Source organism: Vulpes lagopus, chromosome 4, assembly GCF_018345385.1.
Source record: "Vulpes lagopus strain Blue_001 chromosome 4, ASM1834538v1, whole genome shotgun sequence".
In the NCBI taxonomy this organism is placed as follows: Eukaryota; Metazoa; Chordata; class Mammalia; order Carnivora; family Canidae; genus Vulpes; species Vulpes lagopus.
This window is the reverse complement of record NC_054827.1, coordinates 69891082-69911064: the sequence shown is the minus strand read 5'-3', so window position 1 is coordinate 69911064 and position 19983 is coordinate 69891082. Positions and strand designations below refer to the sequence as shown.

The window sequence follows — 19983 nt, the reverse complement described above, 5'->3', positions numbered from 1 at the left end:
GTAGCAAAAAACCTGGAAATTCTGCTGATATTTGGACCAGTAAATCACTTAAATTCCTCATATTAAGGTAATTAATGGCTGACTAAAACATCTACGTTTTTGCACCAATATTTATTCAGGTTTTTCAATGCAAACAGGGTCTTATAATTATTTCTGTTAAATATTTAACAGAAATAATATTCAGATTATTCCTTTTCTCTCTACAGCATTTTTGTATTCTGTCCCTAATTATAGCAACATTATCATCTTGAGATATATTCTAACAAAATTTGGTACACAAAGCTATATAAATCCTCATTCAAATTGTTCAGAAAAGGGATCCCTGGGTGGCGCAGCGGTTTGGCGCCTGCCTTTGGCCCAGGGCGCGATCCTGGAGACCCGGGATCGAATCCCATGTCGGGCTCCCGGTGCATGGAGCCTGCTTCTCCTCCCTCTGCCTGTGTCTCTGCCTCTCTCTCTCTCTCTCTCTGTGACTATCATAAATAAAATAAAATTAAAAAAAAAAAAAAGAACTTCTTTAAAAAAAAAAAAAAACAAATTGTTCAGAAAAAAAATGAGTCAAAGTCATGATGAAGCTTTGTATCATTAGACACTTTTTTTATAGGTAGAACATCAGTCAATAAGTTTTATATATCATTACGAATAACCAATTATCACTAAATAGTTATTAATCCATTTAGTTGCTCTAAATGTAACACATATGGGAATTGTCTACCTAAAATACAAGATCTCATGAGATAACTTGGAGTAGAAGAAATAGTCATATGGTATCATTCATCCATTGGACAAATATTTTTGTTTAAATGTTGAAACTAGTAAACTTATATGATAAATCAGAGATTTTATAAACATATTTGTTATAACCATAGAGATCCATAGCTTATAAAATATATTTGTGTATACACAGGTATGTACTTATAGTAAACACATACAGATCCATAGTTATAAATAGGTTACTTTCCAAATAATCACAAAAATTTTATTCATTTACATGACATGTATTAAATTTAAAGTTATAAAATATTCAGTTTTATCATGAGAAGATTCATTAAGTATTGTTGCATAATATAGATTAAGAGCACAGAGTTCAGGTCAGGTGTTTGTAATCTCTGTTCCGATTACCACAATTAATAATTTAAGATGAGTCATTGATTATCCTTGATCTCAGTTTATTGATTGATACAATGAAAAAACTTCATGAGATCATTTCTAACTTATCCTTTTTTCCATATAGTCTATGTGATCTAAACTTATTTAAATTATTCCTGTGTTGAGGTCCATTCATCTGCAAAAGGTTGTTTTGAAAAGCATTATAGCATAATTGAAGTCAATTATATTTAATGTAAATACTGTCATTTTGAAATCTCAATGTATATTCTGCTTAAATAAATCAGTTTCAGAATCTTGTATTTTTTATTTTTTATTATTATTTTTTAAGATTTTATTTATTTATTCATGAGAGACACACAGAGAGAGGCAGAGACACAGGCAGAAAGAGTAGCAGGCTCCTCACAGGGAGCCTGATGTGGGCCTCAATCTGGAGACTCCAGGATCATGCCCTAAGCCGAAGGCAGACACTTAACCCCTGAGCTACCCAGGCATCCCAAGAGTCTTGTATTTTTTTAATTAAATATGATGAAATTTTAAGGGCCTTAATTGTTTATCTTTCCTTGAAAGTTGAATATTTCATTTTCATATTCACTGTGGTTTTCCTTTCTGTCTCTTTTTTTTTCTATGATGGACTTTATAATACTCAAACTTTAAATGCCTTTGGCCTGAGATAATGATATTTATCAAGTATTGAATTGTGTTATTCCACCAATACTATTTTCAATTGCAAAAATGTCACACCATCTTGGCATCCCAAATGAAATGAGATATATTTGCTTTTGCTGAAATCTCTTTTTGAGTAAATGACCTAGAAAAATGCATGAAATTGTGGATTGGTATATATAATATAATCATAAATTTCTTCTGTCTAATCAGCTCTATAAGCTTTGGAGAAATGCAAACTGACACTGGCTGATTCTACTCACCCCCATGAATACTCCTTCCTGCCACAACATTTTGATGTAATTCATCATGGTGCTTATTTTGTAGGCAGTTTTGTTTAAGTAATACCATAATGCCGCTTCCAGTGGCAGGGCCTGGAGAAGGGGCAGCAGATACCATGTCCGGCTGCAAAGGTGGCAAGAAGCCCCTGAAGCAGCCCAAGAAGCGGGCTAAGGAGATGGATGAGGAAGCTAGGGCTTTCAAGCAGAAACAGAAAGAGGACCAGAAGAAACTCCAGGAACTAAAAGAGAAGGTCGTGGGGAAGGGACCCTAGGCCACAGGTGGAATTAAGAAATCTGGCAAAAAGTAAGCTGTTTTTGTGCCTGAGGCAGTTATGATCCTTAGTTCCATTCCTGTTTAAACATCTGGATTCCCTGTCATAACCTCTGTTGCTACCTATAGCTAGGATGAAGTGTTGTCTTAGATCCTGTTGTACATTTAAGAATAAACTTTTGTAAAAAAATAAAATAATCAATCATAAAAAGTAATATCATAATGTATTTTGAAAAAATACAAAGTTTGTATCTAATCTGCTTGCTTACATTATCTCTATTCTTCTCTACCTTAACAACATAACCCCTAAACCATAAAATTAAATAATATAAATGAAGTGAAAACCCACTGCACCATGAATGGCTATCATTCCCAATTAAAACCTTGTACATTGAGAGCATCAGAAAGATGGAAGAACAGTCCTCCACTGATATCCTCTCTAATATCCAACAATAATTTGGTTGTTCATGGACAAAAGTGACTTTGTGGGTGCTTTGGGATGCAAGTAGGAGATGGTAAAACCCCAGTGGAGTCCATGACTAAAGAAGGATGGTTTGAGAGGAAGGCCTATGTCCAGGGGACAGAATTACAGAATGTAGCCCCAGCTACAGACCCAAAAGCAGTTCTGTCCCTCTGTGGACTCAGTTATAGCCCTATTTCACCTTGGTCTTGCCACCAGCATCATCTGCCAAGGAACTTGCCCACAGTCACAACTACTCATACTACAGATAACAGGCCCTCTAACCTTGGTCCCAACTGTAGACCTAAGGTTTGGCTCTAGCTACTCTTGGTCAATAGTCATACCCTCATATATGCCTAGGGATGAGCCAAAAGACAACTACCCATCCTCAAAGGCAGGCTCTCTGACCTTAGTTCAGTGGCGAATCCTAAAATGGACTTGTAATTTGGTTCCAGCTTCTATCAGTCATAGTCAGAGAACCCTCCTACCCACTCAGGGACCCACAAGGAGACATAGCCACCCAAATCCTAAATAGACTCATCATTCTCAGTCAAACTAGAAATTCATGAGCCCTGCAACACAGCTCTAGTCATACCTATAGTCACATAGCAGTCCTGCCTGGCTGGGGAGACACATTCATCTTTGTCCCCAGAAGTAGATCCACTGACCTCAGTCCCAACAGCGGATGCTAAAGCAAACTTGTAATGGTTCCAGCCCCTTTTAGGCATATTCCAGAGCCAATACTACCCACCCAGGGATCTGCCCAGTGATCCGACAGAAATCCACCCAGAAATTTGTCAGCCACACCCATCCATGTACTGATAATAGGCTAATTGTCTGTAGACCCTGAAGTGGACATTTGTACTAGTTCCAGCCCTATTGGAAGTCTTGTTGTCCACCCAAGGACCAAAGAGGATCCGTATCTCCTCAAGCCCCTGGTAACAGCCCTCTAAACACAGACTGTGCTGTTGAACCAGCCACAAGACTTGGCTTCAACCCTGCTTAACCAAAATTGGTCTGTAAAGACTGGAAGAAGTGTTTGATACTTTAAATGCACAGACACCAACACAAGGCTACATGGATCACAAATAATTAGACAAATATGACATTGACAAAATAAATCAATATAAAGCTCTTGTAAGTGACCCCAAAGTAATGGAGATCTATAAATTGCCTGACATAGAATTAAAAATAATCATCTCAAAGGGGCTCAATGAGATGCAATATAATACAGATACATAAGTAAATATAATCAATAAAACAAGAAATAGGAAACAATGAAAAATCAAATAAGAAAAATAAAGAAATAGAACCATAAAAAAGAATCAAAGAAAAATCTAGAGCTGAAGAATATGATAAAACTGAAAAAGTCAATAGAAACTTCAACAGCACATGAGGTCACATAAAAGAAATAATAAAAAAACACAAAAACACGCCATTTGAAATTACCTGGTTAAAAGAAAAGAAAAAAATGTAAACAAGTGAAGAAAGGACATGGGATCTATAAGATACTACCAAAAAGACAAATTTATACAATTTTTAAAGTTTAAGTTACCAACTTGACATAGACTATTATAGCTATTATAAGCTATTATATGTCTTATAAGACATTTTACATGAACCTCATGGTAATCACAAGGAAGAAACTTCTAGTAGATACACAAAAGAGAAAGAAAAAGAAATCAATATTTGCCACCACAAACCCCCAACAAATCACAAAGAAGGATGACAATAGAGGAAGAAAAGAACAAAGGAATGGTAAAAGCTAGAAAACAATTAACAAAATGGCAATTGTAAGTCTACTTAACAGCAACTTTAAATGTAAATAGGTTAGGTTTTTCAATCAGAAAGTGAAGAGTGGTGGAATGTATAAAACAAATAGAGTTTAACAATATGCAATCTACAAGAGACTCACCTTTATTTTAAGAGCACATGCACACTGAAAGTAAAGGAATTGTGAAAGATATTTTGCAAATCGTAACCAAACAGAGTAGTAGTGGCAATACTTATTTACATCAGACAGAATAGACTTTCAATCAAAATCAGTCATAAGAGAGGATCATGGGGTGGCTCAGTGATTGAGTGTCTGCCTTCTGCTCAGGGCGTGATCCCGAGGTCCTGGGATCGAGTCCTGCATGGGGCTCCCTGCGTGGAGCCTGCTTCTCCCTCTGCCTGTGTCTCTGCCTCTCTTTCTTTCTGTGTCTCTCATGAATAAATAAATAAATTTAAAAAAAGTCAGTCACAAGAAACAAAGAAGGTCACACTATACAATGATAAATGGGTTGATTCATCAATAGGATACAACAATTGTAAATATATATGCACCCAACATTGCAACACCTAAATATATAAAGAAAACACTAATAGAACTGAAGAGAGAAGTAGACAGCAACACAATAATAGAAGACTTCAATTCCCCTCTTTCATCAATCTTTAGATCATCCAAACAGGAAATCAATAAAGAAACAGACGTGAATAATATTATTGATCAAATGGATCTAATAGATATATATAGAACAATCCATCTAACAGTATCAGAATACTATTTCTGCTCACATTTTCATGAAACATTCTCTAGGAGAGATTATACATTGGGCTACTAAATGAGTTATAACAAATTCTAAAAGACTGAAAATCACATCAAGTTTTGTTTTGTTTTACAATGATATGAAAGTAACCAATAGCAGAAGGAAACTGCAAATTTTCTACCTATAAATAGAAATTAAATGACATATGCCTGAACAACGGAAGAAGAAATCAAAAGAGAAGTCATAAAGTATCTTGAGACTAATTAAAATGGAAATAAAACATACTAAAAATTAAGGGATCCAGCAAAAGCAGTTTTAAAAGGGAGTTTTATAGTGATAATCACCCATATCAAGAAAAAGATTGAAACAACCGAACATTAGGCTTCAGGGGGAAAAAAAAAAAAAACTAAACAAAACAAAACAAAAACAAAAACAAAAAAACAAAAAAACTGGTCAGCCCAAAATTAGCATAAGAAAAAAATAAAGTAAAAATAAATGAGAGATTAGAAAGACAATAGAAAAGATAAATGAAAGAAAGAATTATGTCTCTGTTGAAAATGTATTAATTAGCCAATCTTTAGCTAGACTAAGAACAAAAGAGGACTTAAACGTATACATGAAAGTAGAAATATTATAACTGATACAACAAAAATAGTATCATAAGAGATTACTATGAACAATTATATAATAACAAATAGGATAACCAAAAAGAAATGGACAAAATCCTAAAAGCATAACACTACCCAAGACTGAATCATGAAGAGGTAGAAAATCTAAGTAGACTGATAAGAAGCAGGGAGTTGAAGCAATAAACAAAAAATTTTACAAATCAAAGCCCAAAACCAGCTGGCTTTACAGCTATTTCTACCAAATATTAAAAAAATAATAATGTGCATTATTTTCAAACCCTTCCAAAAAAATGGAAGAAGAAGGAACAGTTTCAAACTTATTTTACCAGACTAGAATTATGGAAAATAGTATGGAGTTTCCTCAAGAAGTAAAAAATTGAGCTACCTTACAACCAAGCAATTGCACTACTAGGTATTTACCCCAAAGATACAAATGTAATGATCCAAAGAGGCACCTGCACCCCAATGTTTATAGCAGCAATGTTCACAATAGCCAAACTATGGAAATAGCTGAGATGTCCGTCAACAGATGAATGGATAAGGAAGATGTAGTATATATATACTAGACATCAGAAAGGAAGAATACTTAGCATTCACATTGTTGTGGATGGAACTGGAAGGTATTATACTGAGCTAAACAAGTCAATCAGACTTATTTTCATTATTATTATTATCATATGGTTTCTTCATATGTGGAATATAAGAAACAGAACAGAAGATCATAGAGGAAGGGACCAAAAAGTAAATGAGAAGTCACCAGAGAGGAAGACAAACCATGGGAGATTCTTAATTATGGAAACAAACTGAGGTTTGCTGGAGGGGAGGTAGGTGGGGGAATTGGGAATTGGGTGATGTACATTAAGGAGGGCAAGTGATGTGATCAGCTGATGAATTACTGAATTCTACATCTGAAATTAATGATGTACTATAGGTTGGCTAATTGAATTTAAGTTAAAAAAAGAAAAAAGCATTATAGTGATAACAAAGTAAGTAAAAGATAAGAAAACTATAGAAAATTATATTATCAAAAGAATACATGCAATCTGAATTCAACAGCATATAAAAAGAATCATATACAATGATACGGTAATATATATTCCAGTAATAAAAGATGGTTCAACATATGCAAATCAATAAATGTGATATATCATATTAACAAAATGAAGGATAAAGACTATATTATCAGCTCAATAAATGCAGGAAAAGCCTTTGTCAAAATTCAACATCTTTTGTGATAAAAACTCTCAACAATTTAGTTATAGAAAGAATGAATGTCAACATACTGAAGACCATATATAACAAGCTTACAGCTAAAATATTCAAAGGTGAAAGGTGAAAGCTTTTCTTCTAATGTTGGGAACAAGATAAGAGTGCCCACTCTCACCACTTCTATACTATTCAACAATACTTCTATTATTTTCAAAATAGAACAGGAAATCCTAGCCTGAGCAGTTAAGAAAGAAAAAGGACTGACATCCAAATGAGAAAGGAAGTAGTTCAACAGTCTCTCTTTGTAGATGATATGATCTTATATAGGTAAAATCCTAGACTTCACCAAAAATCTCTTGAAACTAACAAACAAATTCAGTAAAGTTACAGGTACAAAACTAATATACAAAAATTAGGTGCATTTCTGTAGATTAGCAAGAACTACCTTAAAATGAAATTAAGACAATTTTATTTACAACTGCAGGAAAAAAATGTGAAATACTTAAGAATAAATTAAACTAAGGAGGTAAAATATCTACACACTGAAAACTTTTAGGCACTAATGAAATAAATTGAGGAAGACTCAAATAAAGATATACCATGTTCATGGATTAGAAGAATATAGTCAAACTACTCATACTATGCAAAGCAACCTACAGATTAATTGCAATTCCTATCAAATTTCCAATGACATTATTCATAGACATACAAATAAACATAAAATTTGTATAAAACCACAAATAGCTAAACAAACCCCAAAGAACAAAAGCAATTTTGAGAAAGAAAAACAAAACTGGAGGCATCACACTTCCTGATTTCAAACTCTACTACAAAGCTACGGTAATCAAAATAATATGATACCTGCATAAAACAAACACATAGCTCAACAGAACAGAAATGAGAACCAGCCCAGAAATAAAACTATAAATATATGGTCAATTAATCTTTGACAAGGACATCAAGAATAATAGAGAAAAGATAGTCCCTTCAATAAATGCTTTGGGTAAACTCGGTAAGTATGTGCAACAGAATTGATTTGGATCCTTCCACCATCCACAAAAATTAATTGGAAATAGATTAAAGACTTAAATGTAATACTTGAAAACATAAAGCTCCAAGAAAAAAAATGTAGGGAAAAATCTCAAAGAGATATCTTTGAGATATCTGTACACTATAGAATTTTTCTTTCTTCTCCTTTCCCTCCCTCTCTCCCTCCCTCCTTCCCTCTGATCAGCAGAGACTGTTTCTCTCTCTGCTCCTGCCCTTCCCCCACTTCATGCACACTCTTTCACACACTCTTACTCTCTCATAAAATCCTTATGTATATATTAATATATATTTCATTTATATTAATAAATGAGAAGGAAATAAATAAGAAGGAAATAATTAATAAGTAATAAATAAGAAGGAAATAATAAGTAATAAATAAGTAAGGAAATAGTAATAAATAAGAAGGAAAGCCTTCCATTTGTGACAACATGGTTGAATCTAAAATACAAAATGCTAAGTGGAATAAGCTAGACTTAGAGATTTTGTATGATCTCACTTATTTGTGGAATTTGAAAAGTTAAACTCATAGAACCAGAGAGTAGAACAGTGGATCTTGAGCCTAGAGGATGGGAGAAATGGAGAAATGTTCATCAAAGTGTACAAATTTTCAGTTAAAAATAAATAAAGTTCTGGTTATCTAATGTACAGCATGGTGATTATAGCTATTAACACTGTACTGCATACTTGAAATTTGCAAGAGAAGTATACTTTGTGCCCTTACCATACACAAAAAAGTAATAATTATTTGAGGTATATTTGAGGTGATATATGTATTAATTGATTGCAGTAATCCTTTCACAATGTATGTATATATGTGTGTGTGTGTGTGTGTGTACATAGACATATATAAAGTCATCATGTTTATACCTTTAGAAGAAAAACATCATGTTGTACCATCTAAAAAAAAAAAAAGCAAAAGATGCAAAGAAAAAGATAAAAATAAAAATCTACATTTTTCTCACTAGTTCTAAAGCTGTCGTCACCTGCGCTTGTCTCCTACTCTCTATTTACTCATGCTGTCTTTCTCCTCAGAGTAACTCAGGAAGACAACAGCAATCTTAGTTCATTTAAAACGGGATGATTTTTGTTAAGCTTTTACTCTACTATTTAGCATTATAGGATTTGATTGTGAAACTTCTATTCAAATGGACATGTTAATTTTGGAAAGAAAGTAGAAAAAAGAAGAAAAAGAAGAAAAGAAAACATTTTAAAGGGAAACTAACTGGAAGATGATTAATTCTAATTAAATAATCCTGTCAATTCCAATAATACCTTTTCCTTCCAAGTATTTCCCTTGAAATTTTACTAGGCTTTTTAACTCAATAATATTATTGTCACAGTACCAATTTTAGGGTTACAGAATGCTTCAATGTCAAAATTATATCAAAATGACTTTTTACTGGTTGATACTTCACACAAGGTAAAAATGAGCATAGTGTCTAAGTTTATAGAAGATGAAAATAAATGAAATTGTTAAGAGCAACTTTCTGTTAAAAATAATTGTGTACCAAAAAAAACCTTGTTACTTATAATCAGTATATTTTGAAAAGCTAAAATGGTCAAATATTCTTCTGTAAAGGACCTCAAAATATCATCTCTTACTATCACATTTTTCTTTTCCTATGGCTCACAAAAAGCAAAAACTGGCTCTGGTCCTCTTTTTCACTGAATTCAGCCTTGGATAGTTGAATAGAACACATATCCTTGACATAAAACATGAAGAACTTTGCATATATTTAAAATGGTTTCAGGTTAAATACATAATTAACTTGGAGAGATTAGCCATTGTAAATCCACAGTACTTTACAATGAAAATGAAAGTGATTATTTCCTGGTATTTTAGAAGAAATAAAGTTGTAACCACATATATCATGTCGAGGCTTAAGGCTGAATACAGTGAGGAAATAACAATTTTCAAATTGTTTCGATTAAGTCTTCTATTCCCAGAACTAATTAAACAGAACTTCTGCCTTAATCTGAAGTTTAATATATAAATATGTTGACAGAGCCTAGAAAATATGTAAGGCAAGAAATATATATATTTCCACTTATAAAATATAAAGCTATTGAGCTATTGCTTTTTTGAAAGGCTTTGTGTAAAAATAAGAATTAAAAACAACTGAGTCCAAATTTAAACATTTTTCAATGGAGATCTTAACTGAAGTGGATTATTTGCCTATCTTTTAGTTTCCAAATGCTACATAAAAAATTACCAAAAATTTGTGGTTGAAAATTTCCTTGTCCAGGACAGCTTGACTAGATCCTCTAACAGGGTCTCTCATAAGGCGGCAAGCAAAGTGTCCATCTAAGCTTAATTTTCATCTAGAGACTTGAAAGGGGATGAATCAACTTCTAAGCTATAACTGATGGCCTGGGATTCTTACTGGCTGTCAGTTAGAGGTCACCTTCAGCAATTAGAGAAGGGTCACCCCTAGTTCCCTGCCACGTGGCCCTTTCCATGGGCATTTCACAACAGGACCATTTACTTATTCAAGGCCAGGAATACAGTGGGAAGAAGAGTGCCAGCAAGACAGAGTCCTATAAAATGTAATCCAATCGTGGGACTGACATATCTTTTTCTCATACTCAAAGAAGAAGCAAGTCCCAGGTAAGGGGATTATACAAAGCATGAATATTAGAAAGCCGGAATCACTGAGGGTCATCTCAGTGTCAGTCTGCAGCTTAGGATAGAAAAATCATATATATTTCCAGATTTAAAAACAAGTAGATAAATTCCTATATTACTAAATTATTTCTTTTTAATTTTTTTTTTGTAACAGAATGACTGTTAGCATCATGCTCAGCAAAGATCTTTGCTAAACAAGGAAATATTTTGAAATAGATTTTTAATTTTTTTTTCTCTTTTTCTCAAGAAGAAATTGCTATCGCCTGGTTGTAGTGAGCAAGTCTGTAATCAAATGAGTTTAACAAGAATTACATTATGTTAGCCATTTTTAGTAACTAGGGCATCCCAGCTGTATTTACAGTGTGTAAGAAAACAAAAATTTAATTAGCTATATTGTGGAAGGGGACACAGATGGAGATATTAAAAAAGACGCATATATCAAAGAAAGAAAAGTTGCTGTGGTTTTGTTTTTCTGCTAGAAACGAATTGCTACTTTATCCTTTCATATTGCAACTAAAAGCAAAGACGTTCACGGGCATTTTTGAAGTATGTTCTCAAAATAATAAGGATTTAGAAAATAGTGAATATCATGAAAATATTGTCTATGCCATTTAACTGACGTTAGTATTTAAATAAATCCACATTAATTAAATTTAATATATTCTATCTTTTACTGTTGCTATTTTTAAAACATATCACACTGTAATCTTAACTGTTTTCCTCTGTCTACTCATCAATAAAATATCTAGATGAAAAGTGAATAATTTAACCATCTAGGTTTTTTTTTAAATTGATTTAAAGAGTGACAGCATGTGCCGGCACGTGCATAGGGGGAGATCTTGAGATCACGACCTGAGCCAAAATCAAGAGTCCCACGCTTAACAGACAAATTCTCAGGCATTTCTAACTATCTAGGTTTTTAAATGGCAAGCATATACATGTAATAATCATCATGTAAACACTTCAGAGTATTTTGTCCTAATATATCCTGCCATCATATTTATTTAAGATCAATACGGCTCTTAAAACAAAGTGCTTAAAATATCCCCTACTTCCAATTATCACCAAATCTCAAAGATCCTGTTTCTTAAATCCCCCTTGAATCTATTTTTTCCTCTCCAACTCTCTGCCACTAACGTAGATCTGGTCCTTTCAACATTTGCCTGGATTACTGCATTGACTTCTTAAATTGTCTTCTTTCCTCCTCTCTTTCTGTATTCTGATTTTTGGACATCAGATTCCAGCAATATGAAATTACTAGTAGTTAGCTGGATACACTATTTTTGCCTCATAACTCTATGTATATTTATGTGCTAAAATATCATTTATCATTATTCACTATGTGATTGAATGCTATCCATCTTCAAAAACTTGGCCTAGATATTTTCTCAAATTATATCAAATGGTCTCAATGATTTCACAAACTCTGCTGTCTTCTGCATTTATATCTTCTCCGTATTTCTGCATTTGTATCTTATACAAATTGGTATTGTGATGTAGGAAATTATATTATTGATAATGACAGAAATCTTTCCAAATACCACAGGTAAGCTCAAGCCTCAAAAGATTTTAGAAAATTAATAATATATTTATCTTTTCAGCTACACTTCTTACATCCTGTCAAAAAATAAATTGCTAACAGAATCATGTTCGGCATTGCCAGTGAATGCATAATGATCCCAATTTTCCTCAGCCTCTTCTCCATCTTAATGTCGTCTCATTTCTTGCTCTCCAACCTCAAATTTCCTAACATGTTCTCCTTTAGAAACTGTCCTATTTTTTAAATTAATTAATTATTTATTTATTCATGAGAGACACAGAGAGAGAGGCAGAGACACAGGCAGAGGGAGAAGCAGGCTCCATGCAGAGAGCCTGATGGGGGACTGGATCCCAGGTCGCCAGGATTATAACCTAGGCTGAAGGCAGATGCTCAACCATTGAGCCACCCAGGTGTCCCTCCTACAGGCTTTAAAGCAGAGATGAATCTCCCAAGATTAGAACACTGATGGCTGGGTTTTAGTATTTAATTCATTGGAAACAAGGTAGCTTTTAAATACACTAGTGAAGATAACTAAGAAATGTCATATGCATGACATTAATTAAAATGGAAATATGTATGTTTGCATAAGAAGAGTCATATAGCAAACTGAATCTGGAATCAGAAGATCCCATTGTCTCACTCTATTAGAACAGTCACTGGAAAATCACTTAATCTTTTTAGACTTAAGTTTCTTTATCTGTAACATGAACAATTTAGACTTAGTGATATCTTTCAACTTTAAAATTCTATGATTTTGCTGACTTGCAACTCATAAGCTCAGATTGGTAAAACATATTTAAAAGAGCAATTAGGGGATCCCTGGGTGGCTCAGTGGTTTAGTGCCTGCCTTTGGCCCAGGGCATGGTCCTGGTCCTGGAGTCCTGGGATTGAGCCCTGTGTTGGGCTCCCTGCATGGAGCCTGCTTCTCCCTCTGCCTGTGTCTCTGCCTCTCTCTCTCTCTCTGTCTCTCATGAATAAATAAAATATTTTAAAAAAAGAGCAATTAAATTGTATTTCCTTATTAGTCCATGGAGCTAAACTAAGATAAAGATATAACACTAATAGAAGAACTATTATTTATTTCTTGATCAACCACTTTATGTTCCTGAAAATAATTCTGTGCTTTTTTCTTATTACTATATATTATTGGACACCAAAATACAAATTTCATTTAAAAAAAGAAATATAAAAGGCTAAAGAAATTGATTATCTTTTGTGTTGTGAAGAAAGACATCAGCAATGAAGGGAAAATAGGATTTATTGGAATTGATAACAATGAATTAGGGTGTAGAGCAGAAAGTAACTCTATACCACCTGGAAAATTACTGATATTTTTACCATTCTTATTTAAGAGTTCTTGATCTTGATAAGGAAGTTCTTGTATAAGATAAATCTCAGAGTAAAAAGAAAAATGTCATCCCTTAAGTAATTGCTCATGTAAGAGATTAAAAAAGAACTTCTTAAGGTACAGAAAGTTTTTTTTTTTTTTAAGGTACAGAAAGTTGAGGGGCTTATGTCATTGCACATTGTTGGTGCTCTGCAGAGTTTATAGAAACAATGAAGGTAAAGAACTGCACTATCACTTGGGCACATGATAGAGGTCTAGTATTCATGGTCATGATCAAAGGGGAGCCATGAAAAGAGAAATTCAGTTTGTCTTTTTTGCCTTTAAGAGAAGAGTTTCAGGCAGCCCGGGTGCCTGAAAAATAAAGCCTGTGAGAGAGGTATTTGGATCACTAAAGATCTCTTTGTACTACTTTCTGTACCTTGAGAAATCTTTCTGCATTTCCCTTTCTCAGCCTTCACAGAGTTGTTGCATTATATTCACAAAGGCTCACACAGTGCTTTGGAGAGATTTTTCTCATCTCATACTTATTCTATCTTATAAAGTTTTAATGACAGATAAAATCATTTATTGAACATATGTATGATCTAGAGTACAGTTCACATCATTGATTGGCTCCAATATCATTGATATTAAGAATATAAACTATTGATTATACTGATTAAGCTACTTTGCTATGTAAATATAGGGGATTATAGTCCAACATTTTCTTTTTTTAAGACTTATTTATTTATTTATTTATTTATTTATTTATTTGAGTGAGATAGAGAGCACATAAGCCAGGGGAGAGGTTGAAGGACAAGCAGACCCCCCACTGACCAGAGAGCCTGACTCAAGGGCTCAATCCCAAGATCCTAAGATCATGACGCCAGCCAAAACCAAGAGTCAGATGCTCACTGACTAAGCTACCTAGATGTCCCAGTCCAACAAAATTTTCTAAGGTAAGAGAAAGATATAGTTCTTAATCTGCAGAAATTGTGCTGTTTCAATGAAGAAATTTTGGTTTGACTATATGAATTAAATTAGTACAAAAAATTTAAAAAATAGTACAAAAATAAACAGCTCATTTTTCATAGCAAGAATATGAAACATTCCTTAAATAAACAGACTACAATAAACCTCTATTTTCTCTTCTGTTTTCTTGTAGAAATAAACTTAAGAGACAAACGATAAAGATGTATGAAAATTCTTGGTTATTTTAATGTAATCATCTTGAATATAGACAAATATGCCACAAAATATTTATGAAGAGGTGCAAAATGAAAAAAAAAAAGGTCCAAGAAACTTTTACTAACAAAATTGAGTTTCTATGAGACTACTATTATTTAACTGTTTGTACTATCAATCTAATTTAAAAAAAAAAAAAAAGACACATTATTCAGCATCATGATCAGATCAAAAAAAAAAAAAAAACTACATTAAAACCCTTTGTTGGAATGCTTTACACTTTTCACAGAACAGAAACTAAAATAACCTGTTATTAGTCACAAATACAGTCCTCGAGTTTTTTGCCCATACACATGAGTATTGTCTAAAACATGTCTTCTTTGTAGCAGCTAGGCCCTGCCACCACCTGCTCGGCTGAGTTCACAAATCTGTTGTAACCTGTAGCTTCCCTGTCACTTCCCTGGCTCTCCTCTCCTGCTAAGCTTTGTTTCCCGGCAGTAATTAAAACCTTCTGCCACTGCCATAGCTGCTGCTGCTGTTGGAACTGCCATAGCCACTTTGGTTTCATGGTTTGGCAAAGTATTGGCCTCTATCACCATAGGGGCCAGAGCTTCTGCCTCCTTCTTTCCTCCTTTCATGGGTCCAAAATTTGAGGATTGATTGTTGTAATTGCCAAAATCATTATAGCTTCCACCACTTCCAAAGTTGCTTCCATCATTACCAAATCCATTATAGCCATCCCCACTGCCACCATATCCACCACCACCTCGACTGCCATGGAAGCCACCCACTAGCCATCTCTTGCTTCGATAGGGCTTTCCTTACTTCACAGTTGTGGCCATTCACAGTATGGTATTTTTTTTTTTATTTTTATTTATTTATGACAGTCACACACAGAGAGAGAGAGAGAGAGAGGCAGAGACACAGGCAGAGGGAGAAGCAGGCTCCATGCACTGGGAGCCCGACGTGGGACTCGATCCTGGGTCTCCAGGATCGCGCCCTGGGCCAAAGGCAGGCGCCAAACCGCTGCGCCACCCAGGGATCCCCACAGTATGGTATTTTTGAATGACAATCTTGCCTACAGAGTCATGGTCATCAATTGCCACCAAAGCAAAACCTCTCTTTTTTGCCACTGCCTCGGTCAGTCATGATCTCAGTCGCTTCAATTTTCCCATACTGTTCAAAATAATCTCTTAGATGATGTTCTTCAGTATCTTCTTTAATGTCACCAACAAAAGTCTTTTTCACAGTTAAGTGGGCACCAGGTCTTTGAGAATCTTCTCTTGAGACAGCCCTCTTTGGTTCCACAACTCTTCCATCCATCTTGTGTGGCCTTGCATTCATGGCTGCATCCACCTCCTCCACGGTGGCATATGTGACAAACCCGAAGCCTCTGGAGCACTTGGTGTTTGGATCTCTCATTACCATACAGTCCGTAAGCGTTCCCCTTTGCACAAAATGCCTCCTTAGACTCTCACCAGTTGTTTCAAAGCTCAAACCTCAGATGAAGAGCTTCCGCAGCTGCTCAGGCTCTTTGGGAGACTCTAATTTAGACACGACGGTGGTGGAAGGGAAGACTTTAACGATGCTTACTCAGTGGCATGCAGGGGCAGAAAGTCGATCTAAAATTTTTAACAAAAATTCTTTGCATATATTTTTCAAAAATTATTTTCATTCTTCATTCTTTACCTTTAATTGACTACAATTTTTAAAATACTCAGTGTCTTCAAAAACCTCATAATAACATAAAATGAGTTGGACCCTAACTTAATTACTTTTTCAATAGTTTATAAGCCACTCATAAGTTGTTTAAGGAGACCAATAAAAATTATATATCCCAACTCCATCCAAGCCTTAATTTTAGAGTGAAAATTCAAAATAAAAGTGAATTTTTAAAATATATGACATGTATTATACAAGTATCTGTTAAATTAGAGTGATTTTTGCAGACAACTGGAATTATACATAAAGTTGTAATAATCACAGGGAGCAAAACCAAAGTTTATGATTGACATAAAGTAATTTTTCAAGTTGACAATATAAGAATTTCTGTTGTCATCTCTTTGTGAGCAAATCTCCTCACATTTGAATAATTTAAGTATTTTGGCAAGTACTTTTTCTTCCTTATTTGACTTGTCACATATGTCAAAAGATGATTGATTATCATGTCAGCAATGAATAAGATGCCACACCCAGAAGTCTGTGGCAGAGCCTTCTTATCACACGAATATATTATTTGACGAATGCATATGGATGATGTATCTTATTTATTTATTTAGTCTTCATCTATTCATTCAGTATTCATGGTTTTAGTTTGTGGCTTTCAGAGCCATGAATATATATTAGTTTCACTTATTATTTAATTTTAAAATTTTATTCTTGTTAATATTAATATGAATAAACTGCCATTATAACTTAGTACTGAAATAGATAACCTGCCATGAAAGTTGTTTCAATCACCCAAAACATTTTCCAGTAAAACATCTGGGATAGGGATCCTTGGGTGGCTCGGCGGTTTAGCGCTGCCTTTGGCACAGGGTGTCCCACATCGGCTCCCTGTGTGGAGCCTGCTTCTCCCTCTGCCTGTGTCTCTGCCTCTCTCACTGTGTGTCTCTCATGAATAAATAAATAAAATCTTTAAGAAAAAAAATCTAGGATAATATCTTTAGTAATCTCCTCATAGTTTACATTCAACTACACATTACGCTAAATAAAATAAATGACATATTAGCAACAAATTCCAAGAAGTTAATTCAACTATAAACATAGAAACAGACAAATAAACAACAATAAGAAGGACAGATATATGTGCTTACAAACTTGGGTATTATATTTCTTAAAATTATTTCTAACCAAATTTTAAAAAATGGAGATCTAGAGAACTGAAATAACTTGACTCAAATTGCACAGAAAACAAATCCTTTTCAAATAACTGCTTAAATTGATTTTCTCTTCTCCAAATCTTGCATTCTTTCTTGTAGAAAATTTAGTTGGTCCTTAAGCTGAATTATATTGTAATATATATGCCTTTATACACAAATGGAACAAATAATTGTTGATATTTCTACTACTTTCAACTGTCCTAGAAAACATACAATATCACATTATGCATCAAACCACATATTAAGTATGACACATGTGTATTTAAGAATAGATCACACAAACAAAAACAGCCTGTTTTGCCTAGTGTGTCAGTTATGCATTGTTATGTAAGGAGCTGTCCTGAAACTCAGCAGCTTAAAACAACAATTTGTTATTTCTCATAAACCTTTGGTCTGATTAGGTGATTCCTGTGCTGTTTTCATCTGTACTCCTTCATGTTGCTGCATCCAGCTGAGAAGTTGGCTGGAGTTGGGCTCAGCTCTAATATCTCAAATATCTTGGCCTCTCTCCAGGTATTTTTTGTCACCCAGGACACTGGATCAGGCTGGGTTTCCAGAGGTGTAATGCCCACATTACAAGAGAGTGCAAGGTCTCAGAAATTGCACAGCGTCATTTCTGTTAAGTTCCATCGGTCGAAGAAAGATCTGAGGTTGGATTGAAAGGGATTGAAGAATAGAACCACTTCTGGATGGGAAGAGCAGGAATAGCACATTCGTACTAGGGCTTTCAGGCCATAGTTGCAATAACCATGTTTGCTTTTCAGTATGAACACATACATATCAATAAAACTCTGTATATTTCAAACTGGGTTTTTATAAGGTAAATTTTCAATATACACTATGCAATTTCTCCTTTGGAGCTCCTATCCATATTTACTTTTCTTGGAAATCAGGAAAGATAACATATATATATATATATATACTGTAGCTTAATGTCACTGCATCCAACTCTAAATGTCTAAAATTAGATTTATCTTCACAGAATTCCTACCTCTCGATCAGTGCTATCTTTCTTTTTTCACATCCTCTTTTAATTAGTAACTCAGAATAGTGGTTTTAAATGTTGTTAGCAAATGAGCACTTTTTTCCCAGACAAAATATTACATAGAATCTGAATAAGTAAAAACATAAACATGGCCATTAGTTAGTATAAATTTGTCTTTAGGATAACACTTATAGCATTTATTTATCATTTCAATCATTGAGAAAACCGAAAGTGCTTAGATTTAAAAAGTTGAAAACAAAAACTATTAATTTATGATTGTTATTATATATTATTAGTCTAACATCTAATGTCTTTTTGATTGCATAATATAGATAAAATCCTGATTCAAATCGGTAAGTAACTACAAAATATATCAAGATATTTTTAAACTAGTCTGAAATAAATGTTTACAAAAAGCATAACTGAAAAATGTGTGCTTCAAAGTTGAATCACTATCAATATTAAAATTGTTGGCACTCTTTGTAATAAATGCAAAAGATAAGCAGTACCCCAAAGTTGTTATAATACAATAATGTTGATAAGACACTAATTACAAGACAGGGCTCATATTCATTTATTGTCGATAATGATTATTCACTGGCATAGATGATCCAAATCCTTGACTGGAAACCACTCCAATAATTTACCTGGATTCAATATTCATCAGAAGTTAAAGAAAATTGTCCTTTCTTCTCTGTGTTGTGGTTGGCCAGAGGACATTGTATGACAAATTTAATTGTACAGTTCTTTCCATTTAAAAACATGTGAAGCACACATCGGCCTATAAACACTCACAGCAAGTATCAGTCCCTAACCTGCAGCAATGCAACAGATTCTCCCCTATCCAGTGTATCATTTTCCAAAATGTTCTCAGGCTCCCCTGTCAGTTACGTTTATATATATTTTGTATGTATGTATGTATGTATGCATGTGTTCTTTGATTTTTTTATCTTCTGCATATTTCTTGACTGAATTCTTGTTTTTCATGTGTTGACTCTGATAAGTTTTTTATAGATTTGGGGTACTAGTCGTTTATCTGATATGTCATTTGCACATATCTTCTCCCATTCTTAGGTTGCCTTTTAGTTTTGATGATTGTCTCCTATGCTGTGCTAAAGTTTTTTTTATCATGATTAAGTCCAATAGTTCATCTTGTTTTTGTTTCCCTTGCCTCTGGAGAAGTTTCTAGCCAAGAGGTTGCTGTGATTGAGGTCAAATAGGTTGCTGCCTGTGTTCT

General features: G+C 34.0%; 1 pseudogene; it reads right to left on the bottom strand.

The window, feature by feature from the left end:
* Positions 1 to 11083: 11083 nt before the first annotated feature.
* Positions 11084 to 19983, bottom strand: part of LOC121488790 — a 73723-nt pseudogene continuing 64823 nt past the window's right edge.